A 20,937-nucleotide genomic window follows, 5' to 3' on the forward strand; every position below is an offset into this window, starting at 1 on the left:
ATTACTTACTAATCTTACTAATCTATTATCTACTAATCGTAATACGAGAATAGATATATAAGGAAATAAGTATATATATTCGAATATCTAGTTAAAGTTATAACTACTATATACGCCTCTTTTCTTTTCCGCTACTCGAAATCTCGACCACGAAAGTAAGTCCTCGGCTACTATTTCCGCGTATTTATAATTACGGTAGTAGGCGGTTACGGCTTAGAAGGCTCGAACGAGAAGAAGTTCTATATCTAGGAGTTAAAGTCCGTCTAGAGCGGCGTCGAGTAGAATCCGAGAATAAAGCTAACGTTTCGAATATAGTAACTAAGAGACCTCTCGAACTAGAAGACTTCGAACTATATATTAGAAGAATTAGTTATCTAAAGAGAGTTAGGGCTTTTAGTATATTAGACCCTACGAAGACTTTAAGTATTCGTTAGTTTTTTATAAGTAGTTAAGATATTACGCTCGGCCGTTAAGGAGAGTTATTATAATCTTTATCTTAATAACTATTAATCTCTATATCTAGTAGATTAAGGTTAGGTTTATCTTTATCTTCGAAATACTCTATCGTATTACTAATATAGTCTAGTTAGAGCGCTAGGTCGTCGTCGTTATAATCGTTATATAAGATTATCGATTCTTTCTATTTCTTAGAGGCTTCGAGTTAGTAGAAGAAGTCGCGAAGGCTATTTTTATTAAGTATTATAAGTATTATAAGAAGTCGGATTATATTACCCTTTAAATAATAACGACGATACGAGACGAAGTCTCTTACTATATTAAATAATCGTTTAAGACTAACCTTAGTAGCTAGAATAGTAAGGTAGTCTTAAGCGATCTTCGCTAATATCGGAAAGCGACCTTCGTTCTTCTTTTACTAACCGAGGATATCGAAATCTATATCTTAATAATATTAGCTTTCTATATCTAAGCGGTAGTAGAGTACTTATACTATTAAACTCCTCTACCTCCTTCTTTAAGTATTTTTTAAGTTCTAAATTACTCGATATACTTCGTCGTTCTCGAGATAATTAAGTAAAGAGACGAGAAAGGTTCTAATCGCTAGATCGATTATTTATTAATCTAATTACTTAAGATAGTATAGATACTAGAGAATATATCTAGAGTAATAGTAAAGTATACGGCTAAAGTATAAAGCGTTAAGTATATCGTCGTCTAAAGAGAGTATTTAACTAGAACTTAACGTCGAGAGAGTCGATAAATTAGAGCTATCTCGAGAAAGTAAGGGCTAAGTCTCCCTACTTAAAGTATTTAAATAGAGTATATTTAAATAATTAATATATTTAGTTTTCTATCTATATATTAGTAATATAATAATTATTATAATAGATAATACCGTACCTATAGTATACTACTATCTTTGTACTTTTACGACTCCGTCTCGAACGTTATCGCCTTCTAGGTAGAATAGAGGATCGTTGTAACGCTATATACGTATCTAAGTATATCGCTTATCTTTACGTAGTATTTAGTTAACTTCTCTGCCGCCTATTCTAGCCCTTAATATATAGTAATCTTCTAAGATATACGCTTTTGAGCGAGCTTCTACTAATACGTCTCGATATAATTAAATAGCTCGTTATATATCTTATAAACGTACTAGACTATTAGACCACGAACCGTAGCTCCGATTACGTTCGTGTAGAGAGTAAACGGCGTAAGAATATCGATAAGGTACCGTATCTATAGCCGCTCCTCTTCTATTAAGCGAATTAACTCGATATTATAGTTACGCTATAATTCTCTATTAAGAAATAGAACGATTTTAGTTATAAGCTTATCGATACGTATAAGTATATTATACGTCGAGTTCTAGCGAGTTACGATATCTTAAATTAGATTTAAGGAGCGACCGCGTAATTAGTAACGCAAGAATCGCGAGCGCCTCTAGAGACTACTATTAATATATATCGCTAAGTTCCGGACCTATTTATAGTTAGTAATAGACTCTTATAAAGATATATCGATAATACGAGTACCTTTTCGAATATCGCTATAATAAAGCCCGTAGTACTATCGGCCGACTCTATATCTATATAGAGATAAGTTAGCGGCTTTAATAGATTCTATTCCGTAATCTATACTTTATTTCTTATCGTAATACGTAGAGCGGAGAGCAATACCTTAACCGCTAGCTAGATTATATACGTAAGATACGAGGCCTAAATAAGACCGTTTAATTCCCGGCCGAGAAGGTTAGTTATCTCCCGAAGATACCTAAATATAGTACTATTATTTCTTATATTATTTATAGTAATATAGAGAATCTAATCGGATTAAATACTAACGTTCTCTAGCGACGTAAGAAGATATACGTAAAGGGTTTTATCGGTTAACTCTTTATATATTAGGGCGAAGTCTACTAGAATCTCTCGTAGCTCCTAGTTTACGTTAATAAAATAACTATATAATATTAGTTATTATAGTAATCTTTATAATAGTATATATCTCGTTACTCCTTAGAAGTATATCTTATTCGGACTTATCTAGTCGTTAATTACGAGCGAGATCTTAGCCTCGGCTAGTAAGAGACTTATAAGTTAACGCTATCCTTTATCTACTTACTAATATAGACGTTATCGAGTACTTATTAGTACTAAGAGCTTAAGCCGAGTTATTAAAGCTATAGACGCTATCTTAATTAGCTAACGAAACTCGACATTCTCTAGAGCTCGAAATAGAAGGCGTAGTATAGCGATTATCTATAACGTCTAGTTATAGAATTCTTATTAATCGAATAATCGAATCTCTAAAATAAGATAATCTTCTACCTATACTAGTATAAGATAATATACGTAGTATTAGATAGTAGAAGATATACCTTTTTCTTAGTAAATAGATACTTAAGATCCGCGTTAGGCTTCTTATTTCTAGTATAATTCTTACTAATAAGATATCGACTTAGATAAGAGATATCTATCTTCTTTAACGTAGAGTAATATAATATTAACCGATACCGAAGATAATATACGAAGGGTATACTATCGTACTTTCGGGCGTAAAACTATACATTAATCTAGATATCTAATTACTTACTAGAACCCTTACTAGTAGTTTACGAGATCGTAATAGTTATATACTTACGAGTCTATAGAGTTTATTTCTACTACTTCGAAAATACTTTATCGTACTCTTCCCTTTATAGAATAAACTATTCGTTCTTACGGCGATTAATCGCGTCTACCTAGAATTTCTTTAGATCGAATAAATATCGTATAAGTAGACCTTCTACGATATCGTCGATAAGCTTATCGTTATCGAGATCTAGTAATATAGATAGATATAGTATTATCTATTTAAGAATAGACTTAGGCGTCTTATCTAGGTCGATAAGATCGATTATTCCGATTATTAACGTACGAGAATTCTAAGTAGTAGAAGAAAAGTTAACGAAAGTAGAGAACGAAGTAGAGCGTAATAAGCTAAAGGTAGACAATATTTTTAAGAGATAAATAGTAGACTATATAATTATAATAATCTTTATTCTAACCTTCGTTATATATTCCCTACGAATAAGCGAACGGAATCGCGATAATTTAAATAGATTCCGAACGCGCTTCTCTTTTTATAGGCAACGCGCGCGTCCTTTAGGGGAGATAAGCTATATAATATAGTAAAATACTAATATCTAAGTATATAGGCCTACCTTATTACCTACTTAATAGTTATAACGTACCGGCGTAAAAGGCGCTTATTTTTCGCGTCGCGTTCGCGTTACGCTCTAATTATAAGATATTATAGATTAAGTAGAGTAAAATTTAGAAGAAGATTACTTAAATCTTAGTAGTAGCTAAAAGTAAGTATAAGGTATAAGTCTAAATACTACTAGTATTAGATTTAGCGACCGCTAAACTCTACGCTATATAATAGTATAGTCGGTCCCCCTATATAACTAGAAGCCTATCTCTAGTTATAATAATTAATATAGTATCTACTCTCGTTTAAGAGCTTCCTCGAGATACTATATAATATCAGAAAGAGCCGACTTATCCTAGAATAAGTTACTACTTTCGCGCTATAGATAACTAGCTTATTCTAATACTATCTTCTAGCCTCTCTCGTCGTAATTATTTCTATTATCGCTCGCTTCTATACCCTCTATTTATCGATTACTAATCTTCTTTTTAGTTTAAGTTATCTAGAGACGAGCTATATTTATAACGCCGTCGTTCTAGTCGTTAGAGTCTTTAAATAAGCGATCGCTTAGCGTCTTAGTCTTATTCTAGTCGCCGTATCCCTCGGCTATTTCTTCCGGCGTATATACTAATAGATCGCCCTTTAGACTAAATAACTAGAATACGCTCGTTAGGATACAGCCTTCTATTTTTAAAGTATCGAAAGTACGTAGCGCTACGTTTACGTCGACCGGATCTATCGATATACCGAAGCTATTTATAACGATCTAGTTATCGTTAAATAGTTTCTAGATTTAGATAGAACTAGGAAGATAGTTAATTTAGTAGTCTAATATAGCAAATCGTATAGCTATCTCGCTTCGTAGTACCCCGCGAATTTCTTTAGGGAATAAATTAATCGGATTAGCCCTACCACCTATAGTTATATATTAGTAATATAATAATTAATCTAAGAGTCGACCTACTATTAATAAGATTAGTCTACTTAGGACTAATAATAGAAGTACCGTCCTCTTAGGTAATTAAAAAGAGCCTACATATATCGATATTATCTAGGATATACTAATACTTAGTATATAGACTAATTAAGGCTTATTAATAAATCTCCTAGAAGGCGACGGCTTACGTAGCTAGACGCCTATTAAAATTAGGAGTTAGTACTAGCCCCGTATATAGTTAATTACTATAACTTACTAGTATAGCTTAGTAGTAACGTCTTTCTCGTTAATCTTCTAGACTTCTACTTCTTCGGTAAGAATCTTATCGTCTATAGCTTTTAGAATAAGATCTTTAGCGAGTATACTATCTTTATCGTAATCGAAATTATCTTCGGCGAGCCTAAGATCTTCGAAATTAGCCCGTTTTACCTCGAGCTCTCTATTAATCTCGGAAAAGTCTATCGAGTTAAATATCGATAAAGGCTCTACCGCCCGTAGTACTACTTTTAAAACTTATAGTAATTAGTACGATAGTACTAATTAGAGATATTAGCTAGCTTCCGTCCCTATCTTCCCGCGCTCGGCGAGCTCTATTTATAGCTATAAATTAAAAAATAACTTACTTCGCCCGCTTTCGAACCTAGAATAGCGTACGATTAGAATATATAATAAAGATTAGTATATTTAGGCCTACCTTTTTTATTCCTCTTTTTCCTTATATAACTACTCGGCACGATACTTTTCTATATTACTAAGGTTCTTATAGGCTTAACTACTTTATAGTCTCTTTAGCGCTCGACTAAGAGTAATCGAGTTAGTCTAGGCTCGTCTTTAGGCCTTATCGATAAGCCTAGATACTACGGTACGACGCTTCCGAGCCTTTACTATATACGAGTTAGTAGAGTAAGAATCCTCGCGTTTTCTCTTTACTCCGGCTCTACTATCGGGTTTTCTATCCTAAATTTTTCTAAAGATTATATTACTATTATAGTTAGCTACTCCCTTCGCTAGTAGAATACTATAAGTTCTACTATATTTTAGTAGCGAGGTAGTTAGCTAGCCCTAGCTATAGTAATCTATATTCGGAATTTTCGATTTTAATAGTACCGATAATAGAGCTCGAAGACTCTAGTAGACTATATAACTATAGTTAAGTATATACGAAACTCGTATAGATAGTAGTTACGTACCTCGAGTCTAGTACTAAAGCTATTATTATCGTAATCGTTATAATATATCTAAAGTAGGCCTTACTAGATTTAGAAGAGCGAGTTAATCCGTAGACGGCTATAAAATCGTTATATATTCGTAATTAATATAAAGAAGTAGTAGTAAAGTATAGGTAAGGTAAATATAAGATTAAAGTAATTAGTTACCGACGCTAGTCTATTTAGAAAGGTATACCGATTTATTATTAGCTACTATACTAATAGGCCCTTGGCGAGACGCTAAGTCTTTATTATTCTCCTCCTACTAGTACTTACCTCTACCTCCTCTATAGTACTAAAACTATAGTAGTATACTCTACGTCTCTATTTCCTATAGCCTTCGACCGTATTTAGCTAGTCTAAACCGCCTCGCTATTAAATCTCCCGATTAGTAGTACGGTCTCGTTAGCTTACTCGTAAAATAGCGCGATATAATTACTCTAGTTACTACGAGGACTACTCGAAGAAACTACTAGCGAGCGTATTACGTACGTATAGGCTTTCGTTATTATAATTAATATACTAATCTCGGTACTAGAAGAGTAGCTACGAAAACCCTCCTTTTTCCCCCCGCGATTTCCTAATACTATTATTACTAATAGTATATATATCTTCTCTTTATAATACTAGTCTTACTAATAAGACGTTAAACTCTACGCCCGACGAACGAAATCGTATAGCTTTATATTAGGTAGTATAGGCCGAAAAGATCTTTTAGTAGTTTATAATCGATCTATCTATAGCTAGACCTTATACGCTACTATTTCGTTTAACGTTAGTTAAGGTAATAACTATAGGGCTAAAAAAGCTATACGACTTAGATATTATATAAGTAGTATCGTAAGTACAACCTCCGTATACGTTTAATCTACGCCTACCGCTAGATATCGATACTACGATTATCCCGTTAACTATAACCGTTTAGATAAGTATACCTTATATACTTAAGTATACTATAGTACTATTAGCTAATATTTCTTAGAGAAATATATAAATAGCGAATATAAGAATAGAATCTCTCGATATCTTAGCGACGTAATACTTAGTAATATAGCTAACCCGACTACCCTATCCCGACTAGCTAATATAATCCGGAACACTTTTATACTAGAATTCGCGATATAGTTACGTAACGAAAAAGGCTTACGCGATACGCTCGGAAAATTCTATATATTCTTCTACGTAGTAATATAAGCCGAGTGGGAATAGTTAGACTTTTAATCTATTCTCGATATAGATAAACTAGTCTCGATTTTCTAAGAACCGATATTAAGCTCGATCTCTATAGCCGCCACTATCGACGGTAGTACTATATAAGATATTCTATAGCTAAGGATAAGGAAGTTCTATTAGCTAATCTTAGGTAAGACTTACTCTTCTCTTTTATAGTAATCTTTTTAATAGTCCTATAGTTAAAGAGTAACGATATATCGCGCCCTCGAAATCGGCGTTTCTATAGATATAGATAACGCCTAATTACTCTAATAGTAGTAAGTAACTACTCTATAATTCTATATAATATTCGCCGTATACTAACTAATAATAGCCACTAATATATACGAGTTTCGAATAGTTATTAAATAATAGATTCTCGGCGTAACTAATATAGTACTAACGCTATATATATCGCTTATTAATATTATATAATAAGACCTAGACTATATATTAATAGACAAAAAGAAGTAGAGAGCTAATTTAGAAAAGTTAGTTCTGCGAAGTCTAGTACGAAGGGTTAATACCTTCTGATTAGAGTAATACGTAGCGCGTAGAATCTTAGAGAAATACTAGTAGAGAGTAAATATAGAGATAAGTATAGTACGTAGAGTAACTTCGCTTACTAATATAAAGGAACTACTATCTAGTTCTATATCGTCTATATATAACCTAAGACCGTACTAGATAACTAGCTCGAAGACTCTACGGCCTCTACGACCTAACTTAAAGGGCGGTAAGATAATTAGCTCGAAGACTCTATCTAGCTCGAGAATCGATAAGAGAAGCGAAAAGACTCTATCTATAACCCTAAAAAGCGGAAAGACTTTACCTATAATCTCGAAATCTAAGGCGGCCGGAAAACCGATAGATACGACTATAGTACGAACCGCGTACTACTTAAGGGACGCTAATACTAACTTTATAAAGCTTATAGAAAGAAACTTATTATAGCTCTACGACCGAAGAGCAAATCGGACGGCGAAGGTATATTTACTCTCGCTCTCTATATATTATCTGCCGAAGAGAAAATTATAATAAGAAACCTAATCTCTAGCCGAGCGAGTAATACGAGATTATCTAGAGATTCTAAAGTAGGTATATAATAGATAGAAGCGATTCGTATATTTCCTTATATTAATTACTATAATAGAGCTAACGAGACGATAGCGTTTTTATTACGCGAAATTATATATTACTAACGTACTACTAATTCTATTATCTCGGTAGCCCTCTTTATCTATCTAGTAAGAGAGATTATAGAGAACTTCTCTAATAATATTATTCGTATCGAAGTAACTATAATAAAGGCCCTTTAGATATCTACTAAGGCTTTCTTAGTATTATTATTTAAAGGTTAATACGAATTAGAACTTCTATTAATTAGTATAACTAATATAAGATATAGATACTAATCTATATACTATCTACGCGAAGCGTATTACTATCTAGAGTAAAGATATATAACTTACCCGCCGCCTTAACCCCCGCTATACGACCAATTACTAGTAGCTATATTCCTACCCTAGTTAGAATCTAGTTAGTCGATATTCTAGTCGATATAGTAGACTACTTCTTTATTAGGGATTTTTCTAGATAGTTAAGTAAACCGTTATATAGTACGAAGATAATTATAAAGAAAGAGACTATAGTCGGAGATATACTATTCGCTATAGCTAATAGGTTCGACGCGCCTAAGGAGTCTAGCTCGAGTTACTTACGTAGATATAGAATATTATATACTACGAGTAGCGTATACTTATCTTCCTCGAAGCTAAAGTACCTATAGTAGAGGTTTAGTAGTTTAATTTTAATTACTAGAATTAAGTTAGTCTACGAGGACGTTAGAGAGAGTATAAAAGGCGTATATAGATTATAAGTAAGATTAGTTCGTCTACTACTAGTAAAAAGGAATTATTCCTCGAGCTAATCCGTACTATATTCCGTCTATCTAAAATAAGTTATAGACTATAAGATCTTATAATTAACTACCTCTATTACGGGGAAATATATCTAAGGGGATTTAGTAGAGAGTTTAATCTAGGCTATTTATAGTAATCTATATTAGTACTATTATCTAGTTTCTAGTAATTTACCTCTTACGCTATTCTCTAGAATAGTTTTAACAATACTAGTATATTCTCTACTTCGAGGATCTTCTAAAATTAGTAGTAATCTTAGTAATACTATTATTAATATATTACGCTCGCGTCTCGCGAGCTACCGTCTACTTAGCTTTCTAGTACTTTAGCTAGAAGTCGACTTTAATTTAAGTTTAGTCGATCCTAATTAGGAACTTTATTCTCTTCTATCGAGAATCGAGATACGACTAGTTACTATAGTATATTCTTAATAATACCTTCTAGCTCGCTAATCCTTATAATAGCGGTTAATAGTTCTCTACTATCGTTAGTACTAAAGTAGATTTACTTAATACTTAATTATATAGCGATATCTATAAGGCGAGAGATCTATTTACGTTTATTAACTAATCTCTTTAGTTTATAACCCGAAGAGTAGCCCTCTTCTTCGACTCGACTATACGAAGGCGGACGGACTTACTTTTACGCGAAGCGCTCTAGATATACTAAATATCGGCGTTCTCGAATCTCGACTACTTCTATATCTAAGTTCGCCTTTACCTCTATATATACTACGCGAGTCGTACTCTATTACTATTCTTAGAATATACCGTTACGCCCTTCGTCCTAGCTATTTATCTCTTTTATCTTCTATACTACTATACTTAGCCGATCTTTAAACTCCGCCGATCTCTATAGTATACTATACTTATAGTTAAGCGTTCTAGTAGTCTAAAGAGAACTAAGAGAAGATAGAAGAGTAATATTATAAGCTTAGATTTTACGTTTAAGACGGACTTTATATACTCTATACTAAGACGGTAGTATTTATTATAAGTATATATCTAACGGGCCGCGAAGCCGATAGAATACGCTATTTATTATTACTCTTCTTAGTCCCTCTCTAGTTATTCTTAATTAAAGTCTCGTCTCTATTCGTTTCTTAATCGATCTTTACGTACTTTTAAACCTCTCGTACCTCTTCGAGTCTTCGAAGAATAGATTACTATAATAACTATTATATCGCGAATAATTATAATAAGAAGCCTAAGTATAAGTATAATATATACTATTCTAAGAGGAGTATAACTACCGAGAAGATCTATAATTATACTATACCGACTCGATATCTTCTAGAATCTAGATATACCGAAAGTACGGATATATAACTTATCTATCCTTATCTAATTATATAACGTACGTAGAATCGTAAGAGCCTAAGGCTAAGTAGCTACCTGCCCCTATATAAATAGAAGGTTAAGCTATTATACGCTCCTTAATTATCTACCTATAGTATTTATAAAGTATTTAGGAGTACCCTATAAGATTAATAAGTACTAAATAGTACTCTTACGATTATACCTTTAACTATATTTCCCTATAATAGCTTATATTTATATTTTCGTACTATTTCGAGAAGGTAGTAACTAGAGTATAATAATAATTACTATATTAATTCTATCTATAGAATAGGTTCCTCTTATACTAGTACGTTTTCTAGTTAGCGTATAAGCTATTACTTTTCTATATATATTAAGCTATAATATTATCGGTATTTTTCTATTAAACTATCCACCCGAACGGGCTACCCGGCCCAAATAGGTACCACGGGTAGGGCTCAAATTTCAGGAACCCGCCCGCGGCACCCGTTGGGTTACGGAGTGCCTACTCGGCCTAACCCTTAGGGTAGCCCTAACGCGGGTAGGGTCGGGTTGACCCGCGCCACTGCGCAGCCTAGGTCTAGACTTAATCTATTATTCCTCTTATACTAGAAGGTAGAAGATAATAGTACTATTATCCTAGATAAAGGCCTACCGGGTCTCTAAGCTAACTATCTAGTATTCTCCTTAGCTAGTAACTTTAGAGATTACGTCGTATAGTAACTAGACTAGATATTCCGTCTACTCCGGAGATTTATTAGTAGAATAATCTAGATATAGGATATATCTACTTAATTAAAAGAAGCTATAGAGGTACGCCGTATAGAACTTACTACTCTTTTAGAAGACCTTAAGGTTAAAGATACTCGTATCTTATCGTTATAGAGGAGAAACTATAACTTAGAAGAATCTATATAGAGTAGCTTATCCTAACTAGTAGATCTTCGAAATCTCCTTAATAAAGCTAAGTAACGCTATAAAGATAATTAAGCTAATTACTAACTATAGATTAATTACTCTAACGAACTCTAAGTAGACCTAGATTCCTTAGACGTAGAACTTATAGTAAACTAAGCGGATATCGAAGATAATACTCGATTAAGAGCAGAAGTAAAGATACTTCGAGCTTAGAACGTTCGACTACTCGATAAGAATAGAACGCTTAAAGTAGATATCGCTCGAGCCGCTTAGTAAACTCGAGTATCTTCTCCACGAGTCGCCGCTACTATAACTTATCTACTAGTTCCTCCTTCTTATCGCTCCGTATTAATCCTAAAGCTAACTATTAATACGCCGATACTAGTCTCGAATAATAGCTAGACGAAAGCTTAGTATAATATTATAAATAATCTAGCTAACTATTATTAACGCTAAAGTAATCGTCGAGCTACTACTTCTTATTCGAATCGGAGTAGTCCTACCTAACCACTAGTCTATCGTCTATCTATAGTACCTCCTATCCTACTTAGCTACCTAACGGGACTAACTTCTACTAGCTATCGTCTTAAGGTTACTAATCCTCCTAAATTTAATAGTAATAAGAATCGTTACTACGAGTAGAAGTCTAAATTAGTCTATAAGTTGAAAGTAGAAGAAGAGATATAGACGAGATAAGAACCCTAGAGTATAGTTATATATATCGCTACTCGTCTTTTAGGAGATACCTATAACGCTATCGAACCTTACCTACCTAAGTCCGGATCGATAGTTATATTCCATAAGATATCCGATATTCTCTCCCTCCTAGATTAGTTATATAGTATTTACTATCGTAATAAGCAAGTACGGATTAACTATAACTAGCTAAAGAAGCGTCCTAACGAGCGCTTCGATAAGTTCTTATCTAAGTTCTAGAGACTCGTCTACTTTCTACCTAAGACGGACTAAGATAAAATAGCTAACTTAGTAGATAAGCTCGACGACGCTATATAGAACCTCGTGCGTAGCGCACCTAATTGTAAACGATAGAAAGACTTAATTAACACTTGCCGTAATAAAGAGCGCTTATTACTCGATAAACAGTTTCGTCGTCGTAACGAGAAACCTTCTATTACTACGAAGCCTCGTATAAATAAGGCTCCTACTAAGGAAGTGCGTATTTCTACAACTACTATAACTAAGTCTAAGAAATAACTACCGCTATAGGCCCCTAATACGAGTAATCTAAATATTCGTAAATAATTAAAGGATAAGAGTACTTATTTCGATTACGGAGAAGTTAGATATCGCCCTAGTCGCTCTAACTACAAGACTTATAAGTGGCGTAAGGAAAATAATATTTATATACTCTACTTGGACGAATACGACGTTTAGAGTAACTATAATAATAATAAAGACTACACCTAAGACCCTAATTCGATAGATAATACTAACTCTTTATTCGAGTCGGGAAACGACCTATCCTAAATCGTTATTACTTATACGATTTAGGACGACTATTACCTAAGCGAGATAAGCTTAATAAATATAAGAATATTCTTACCTTATTACTAATATAAATATTAGACGAGATCGATTATTTAATAGTAGAATACTTACTTAGTAACCTACGTCTAGCTAAACCGGGACGTATCGAGTATCCGTAGACCTTTCCCGAGACTATTAAAACTACTAATTATTAAGCACTATTAGATACTAGTACTACTTCCTCTTTTATTAATAAGAGGTTTCTAAAGAAGTATAACCTAACCTTCTATATATATACTCTTCTAAAGCCGAAAGCGCTATCTATAGCTAACGAACGAAAATCATCTATTACCTACTTCGCTAAACTAGAAATAGCGGTCGAATAATATTTCGAGAGAATACGTTATTATATCGTTCCTAAGCTAAATTACCTACTTATACTTAGTATTTCGTAGATAACTCGATATAACGTAAGCCTAGACTTTAAGTCTCGCTCTATTACCTTCTCTCCGGAATACTATAATAGAAGATATCTCCCTTATCGATAGCCTACTACTATATTTAGTGTAACGGCTCTAAAACATTATCTACCCTATACGACTATTAATAGCATTAATATTACGGCTACTACGATATCGGAATTCTACGATTTAATCCAGGAAGATAGCGTCTACGACGCTATAATATTCCTACCTATAGAATTGGCAATATCTGATAAGGATCTCCTCACTAATATATTACGGAATAAATCACCTTTAGCATACTGCGCAGTAAACTCTACTAACTTCGAGAAGTTTATAAAAGGTAAGGAAGATATTAACCTACGCTTAAAGGTTCCTCCCGAATACTATGACTTTCTCGACGTATTCTCGAGATTATCCTTAGATATATTACCTTCTTATAGATCTAGTATAGACTACGAAATTCGATTAACTATATCTAAGAAAGACCCGCTACCGTATAAAAAGGCGTACGGTATAATATAAGAAGAGCTTACGGCTACGAAGAAGTATATTAATGAGTATTTAGCGAAAGGCTTTATCCGATAGTCGTTATCTTCTATCGCTTCGCCTATTATCTTAGTTCGCAAACCCGGCGGCGGGTTACGATTTTGCGTAGACTACCGAGCCTTAAATACGATCACTATTAAGAATAGGTACCCGATCCCGCGTATTCGAGAGACACTAGATAGGCTCTACCGAGCTCGCTACTTTACTAAGTTCGATATTATCGCTATATTTAATAGAATACGAATTAAATACGAAGACGAATAGAAGATAGTATTCGCTACCCGATTCGGATAGTTCGAATACCTAGTAATACTATTCGGCTTATATAACGCCCCGTCGTCCTTCTAAGGCTATATTAACTTAGCTCTATAGGATATCTTAAATAACTTCTATACGGCTTACTTAGATAACGTATTAATATTCAGTAATAACCTAGAGGACTATCGAAGATATATAAAAGAAGTCTTAACGCGTCTACGAAAGTACGAATTATACGTAGATATCGATAAAACGGAGTTTCACGTCCCGAAAGTGAAATATTTAGGAATAATTATCTCTACCTAAGGCCTACGAATAGACCTAGATAAGGTTAGGATAGTTCTCGAGTAGACTATATCTAGGAACGTTAAAGATATTTAAGCGTTTCTAGGATTCGTAAATTTCTATAGAATATTTATTAAGAACTTCGGAAAGATCGTATTACTACTTATACGACTTACGAAGAAGAATAAAAGATTTCTCTAGAAAGCCGACTATTAGTAAGCGTTCGAACTACTTAAACGCTAATTCGCTTCTTTACTAGTTCTCGCTCTCTTTAATCTAGAAGTAGAAACTTAGGTCGAAGTTAATATATTAGATATAGTAGTCGTAGAAGTCCTCTCTTAAAAGGATATTAAGAGAGAGTTATACTCGATAGCCTTCTTCTCGAAGAAGATATCGCCTATCGAGTATAACTACGAAATCTATAATAAAGAGCTACTAGTAATTATTAAGATATTCGAGGAATAGAGGCTCGAGCTCGTAGGGACTAATCTATCCCGGCTAGTAAGAGTCCTATTTAATTATCGGTCTCTAGAGTACTTTATAATAATAAAGTAATTAAATCGTCGTTAGATAAGGTAGAGCGAGTTTCTTTCCGAATTCTACTTTACTATCGAATATCGACCTAATATTTAAGGAACTAAGCCTAATAGCCTAATACGTCGGCCGGATTATAAACCTTAGAATAAGTAGAATAATCGCCTAAAGTACTAACTCTAGACGGTACTTAAACCTTATAATTTAGGATCCGGGATTAGACACCTAGAACCTATACGACTAGTAGCTACTACTTAGCTCGCCGAATTAGCAACCCTAATAGATATACTAAACCAGACCGATAAACCTACACTTCCTAAACTAGTATAGTAACTCTACTAAGAAGGAAATAATACTACTCTAGTAGTAGTAATAAAAACACTATAAGACCCTTCGATTAAACTCCCTTAGAAGATTAAAATAGACCTAACTACTCGCTATATTTCCTTAGTAGACTACGCTTTAAAAGATAACCAAGTCTAGTATAGAAACCGACTCTAGGTACCTAAATATAAAGCTAAGGATATAAGATTATAATTAATTCAAGCCTATTATAACATTCTAGGCTCGGGATACCTAGGAAAGTCTAAAACGTACATACTACTATCTCGGAACTACTTCTAGTCTAGGATAATAGAAGATAGTTACCGTTTTGTCCGTAACTACTATATCTACTAACTATCGAAAGCGTCTAGATAAAAGTACTCCGGTACCCTATTATAACTTCCTATACTAATCCGATTATAGACAGAGGTCGTAGTCGATTTCGTAGTCGACTTACTACTAAGTAAAAGTACTATAGATTACGTTACCTATTCTAATATTATAGTTATAACTAATAGACTTAGTAAATAGAGATACTATATACCCTGCCGTAAGATGGACGCTACTATAGTTACTCGACTATTCCTACGATATATTTTCTCTCGACACGGTCTTCCTAACGCTATAACCTTAGATAGGGGGCCTCAGTTTATATTAGTATTCTAGAGCTATTTATACGAGAGGCTAAAAATACGGAAATAACTATCTAGTGCTTTTTACCCCGAGACGGATAGATAGTCTAAGAACTCTAACTAGATTATAGAATAGTATTTACATTACTACTACAACTATATATAGAATAACTAGGTCGAATAGCTTTCGATAGCTAAATTCGCCGTAAATACACATATCTCGTTAACTATATAGTCGTTACCTTTCTTCGCTAATTACGGTTTCTATCCTCGATTAGATATTAAACTCGTCTATAACAAGTAGATTATATCTTACGCCGTACTGGATACCAAACGAGCAGATAAGTTTATAGAATAGATAAAACGAATATATAAAATACTTAGGAACGAAATAACCTATATATAGGCTAAATACGAGAAATTTACGAACGTATCTCGATATATAGCGCCTACCTACAAAGTGGATAATATAATATAGCTAAATATACGGAATCTAAAAACGAATCGACTATCTAAAAAGTTGGACGTAAAGAACTTAGGGCCGTTCAAAATCTCCTAAGTTATAAATCTAAGAGCGTATCGACTCGACTTACCTAAAAGTATAAGAATTTATAACGTATTCTATACCTTACTACTATAGAAGGCTATAAATAACTCTCTACTAGGATAGATAGCTCTATCACCACCTCCCGTCGTCGTAGAAAGAGATAATAAAGCTAATAAGGAATAGGAAGTTAAGGATATCCTCGACTTAAGGTTATTCGGAAAGAAACGACGACTATAGTACCTAGTTAAGTAGAAAGGGTACCTAGAACGGTACTACGACTAGAAAGAGGTCCTACTAGGCTATAATAAACTCGTATAGCACTTCTATAGTCGTTATCTAAAGAAACCCGGACCCCCAGATAGATACGACTTCTCGTTAGACAAATTGTTACTAGAATATATATCGACGCAGAGAAGATCCCGACGAAGATAACTAACTTATCCTATATTACGAGTATAACGCCCTAGATATCTCGATATCGGCCTTCCTAGTAGGTCTACTAATAGAGTCGTTATAAGGATATTACTCTACACCCTATAGTTAATAGCTACTATCCTGATATCTAGGTAACGTTAAAAGGCTAGGATACGAGCGACTATTAACGTCGAATCGTCTCTATTAAATCGATATATTAACTGAATAAGATATAAACTTAGAGGGCTAAGTAGATAGGTTTAAGAGAAGGTAATATTACGGATTAATATACCGAATCGCCATTACGTGCCGCTATACATCACGTGATACCCAGTAATACGTAACTAATACGTAATCACAACGAAGGCTTGGCAGACCTCGGTTGCTAACTACTTACTCGTGCAACCGAGCGCAACTCTCTTCATAGTCCTTCGTCTTAGAATTCATATCATAAACAGCACATACGTTTGCAACAAGTCTCTCGTAGCAGTGCTCCGTAATAACTGGCGGAGCGAAGGATAGAGGCTTAATTACTACCACTCGAATAAGTTATATTCCTACTACTACCGTATAGGCGTTTATTAGCCGTTAATATAGTTATTAAATTCGTTATTAACGATATCCGGTTATTGCTAAGTTTCGCAGAGAAATAAGTCGAATAGTAACTAGAAAATAGGAGAAGCCGATTATACTATATTTAGGCGGTAGTCTCTCTCCTAAATATTCCGATTCGTATCTATTATACGCCTAACGTAATGCGCGGCATTATCTGTCTATCTCTTCTTAAAATAGGCTCTCCTAAGACACGGGTTAAGTAACGCTCCGGCGGCGTAGATTTTATAATTTTCATCCGTTAACGCGTTATACTCCGTTAGCTTTTAGCCTTTTACTACGCGTTTTGGTATACGATTAATAGGGGGTTAACCTAAGTTGTTAGGAGTATAGTAGACTGTAGAGCGACGAGAGGTGCGTCTACGGCGTCGACCTATTTCCTATTATTACGCCTCCTATCGTTACTATTATTGCGCCTCCTATTATTCCCGAAGTACTCGTTGCCGTCGCTTAATATTTATAAGGAGATAGTTAAGCGATATAATCGCCTCCTAAATAGCGCCGTATATACCACTTTTACTATTACCCTCTAGGCGAAGCGTAATATAATTAAATAGTTCTAAGACCTCTACGATCTCGGTAAGCTACGCCTAATCTTCGTTTATAAGTTTATTATCGTTAAGAGGGCCGTTATAATATAATAAGTAGGAATCTATAGATTCTCGAAGGCGAAGGCTACGTCGAATAGAGCGATAAGTTAAGTTCTAACGTATCGAGTTATCTAGGATTACAGTTAAGTCGGTAGTAAAATCGAGAGTCTCGCCTAGTAGTTAACGTTAGTAAATATAGGTTTTTTAGGCCGATAATTTATTATTTCTTATTAATTATATACTAAAAAGTTACGTATAGATAAGGTAATATACTCTAATTAGTTAATAGGATAAGTTATCCTCGGACCCCACTAAATTCCTAGCTCCTAATTAGCTAAAAAGTAACGTTAACTACTCGGAAAACTTACCGTATACCTCTATACGCCTAATATACCCCTCGATTTTAGCTTTAAATTCCTAGCGTCTCTAAGGTAACCGACGGATATAAACGATAATATTATAGAACTTTCCTATAGGCCCTCTCGAACGCTATTTAGCCTATTCCTAGGCGAGAAGTTGTTCGTCTCGCAGTATAGCCTATTCTATAACGGCGACGTCGTCTATAAATACGTTATAATCGTCCTCGAGCAAGAATGCTTTTACGGCGAGATTCATAATATATCTTAGGCACCGGGAGCGCCTAGTATACGTATTAATACTCTTCTTAGGGCGAAACCTTCTTATAAGTGCCTAAATTGCGCTATCGACGTTACTCGTATTGTCGCCGACGAAAATATCGAGTTTATAATCGACGCCGAGCTCCTCTATTATATCTCCTATAATCCGACCGATATTCTCCCCATTATAAACCCCCTCTATCTCTTTTAACGCGACTAGGGCTTACTTTAGATAAAGAGACGGCGTAAGATAGTAGATATAGAGTCCTAGGATTACGGCGTAGTTAGGCGACGTCTATATATTAAAGCTAAAGTAAATTCTCGATAGGGAGTCCGATAGATAGTCTTTAAGTTACTTACGCGCGGCTAGATATTTAGTCCTAATCTACTCGATAACCGAATTATATAACTAAACGAGATATCTTTCGACCGAGGGTTATAGATATATTAATATATTCCTAAATTTAGCGTAACTAATAGCAGAAAAGAGAACTTATCGTTATACTATCTATTAAACTAATAACTTCCTAAATACCTTAATATCGACGGTAATATAGAGCGATTAAAAAGTCTCTCGTCGACGAAATATCTCTTCTTCTCCTCTACGCGTCTTCTCCTCGATAGTCTTCTCGCTCGAATCTCTCTTTACTATAATATAATATCGATTCTTAAGATAACGAGAGATATTCTACGTTAATTACTATCGACTTATTATAATTATAGTATTATAGTAATTATAGAGCTAATAGAGGTGCGCGAAAGGGCTACTTAGATCCTAGTACTCGTCTCCGTATTCCTAGATCTTCGATATAGGCGTAAGTCGACGAATATTCGGTATACGGCCGACTCGAACCTATCTCTTTCCTTCTATACGCCTTATTTTACTCCTACTAGACGGTATAGTTAGCGTTAACGAAGAGCGTAGTTACGAGGATAAGGATACCGATTAGGACGACGACGTAGGATAAGGTATCGGCGTAGCACTACTAGATAAGAAGAATAGGGTTAGAGTACTTATTCTCGACGTTAGTGAGGTCTTTTCTAGTAATTTATACTATAAAAACTCACTACTCTACCTAAAGTATAAGGTAACTATATCCTAGACCCTATTATTTTATACTAAGCTACTAACGGAAATTAAAAGAGCCGCTTAGAGTCGACTCCCTAAGAATTTTGGGAGTCGACTCTTAGTACGACTCCCGGAGACGACTCTGCCAAGACCAGGAGTCGTCTCCTGACAACGCTGTCTCCCATTGCAACCATCCATCAGCCTTGTCCCGAGTACCAGCCGTAGGGCCTACCCATTTCCCCAAGACTCGTCTATCGACCCCGAGGACAACGGGCATGGCTAGGATGGGGCAACAATGATGTTTTCTTTTCCCTGTTCTAGTACCATACCACTACTAAGGTGCTGTGATTCGCCAACGGAGAACCACCTGCGCAGAAAAAAGATTTCCTTTATGAGTCCATCTACAATATACCACTGTACAATGAACTGTATGTCACAGAATTTCTCCGATCGACCCTGGTACCTTAGACTGCCAAGTTGAACAGGGTGACCATGCACCGACAGTACTGTCGCTACCCGTGGTACTGTACCCACGACGAGTAGTAGTATCCATCTATTGTAATTGAGAAATCATGCGGACAAAACAAACGCATTGCTCACAAGGTCAGAGATATCCGTGTATGTCATTGAGCTCGACCAAGCACTTTATGCTCATAGAGCAAGGGCAATGGCAATGCACGCCCACAAGAAATTTAGTCTTGCGGTACGGGGGAGCTGAAACCGCAGGTATGTGGCTGGCTGGCGTTCATATTACTGATCACAAAGGCTTATTTAGCAGACCCTGCCTCCTCCACGGAGGTTTGCCTGAATCGGATGATATACTTGCTGCCAGCGTGACATGACCGGATACAATTTCGATTTTTCCGGTCGGGCCACCCGCAGGACCCCGGTACCAGGGAGTTCGGACGGATCCGGCCGCTGTCCGTCCAAGGATTCTCGAGCCGGAGTACTAGCGGTCTGGCCGTGAAATAAGCACTAAGGCACCCTGGGCCTGGGCTGATGGTGAGGGGTCAACAGGCGATCGGTCGTTCATGGCAGCTTGTCTCGCATAGTGTCGTCCCGCTAACGCCGTGTCGGATAGCTGGACCATCTGTATTAGTCGCTCTTTTTAGAGCACTGCGTCATAGTACAAAAGGTAAGCGGCAATCCTCTGACCATCTCATCCAATATTCCTGGAGGGTGCTTCCACCAAGGGTGTCCTGAGAAGGATTTGTTCTCGGGACTCGCCTCGCTTCGGCAAGGACAGGCATGCTTGGACAAATCCTACTCGTATCAATGACCCAGAGATGGGTATCTCCAAACACATACAGCCTGAATCCCAGGTGCCCTTGAACTGTATCGTGTGGAGGACAGCCGTAGGCATCTCCAAACACATACAGCCTGAATC

At 35.4% G+C, this 20,937-nt stretch overlaps 1 protein-coding gene across 1 annotated transcript in view; it reads right to left on the minus strand.

Annotated features, from left to right (window-relative positions):
• Positions 1-19,500: 19,500 nt before the first annotated feature.
• The window catches only part of HMPREF1120_05396 (uncharacterized protein), a 5,410-nt gene continuing 3,973 nt past the window's right edge, over positions 19,501-20,937 (minus strand). Inside the window, exon 4 of the mRNA XM_009159568.1 lies at positions 19,501-20,930. The gene's annotated coding sequence lies outside the window, so the exon portion shown is untranslated. The remainder of the gene's footprint in view (positions 20,931-20,937) is intronic.

This window comes from Exophiala dermatitidis (assembly GCF_000230625.1).
Source record: "Exophiala dermatitidis NIH/UT8656 unplaced genomic scaffold supercont1.4, whole genome shotgun sequence".
NCBI lineage: Eukaryota > Fungi > Ascomycota > Eurotiomycetes > Chaetothyriales > Herpotrichiellaceae > Exophiala > Exophiala dermatitidis.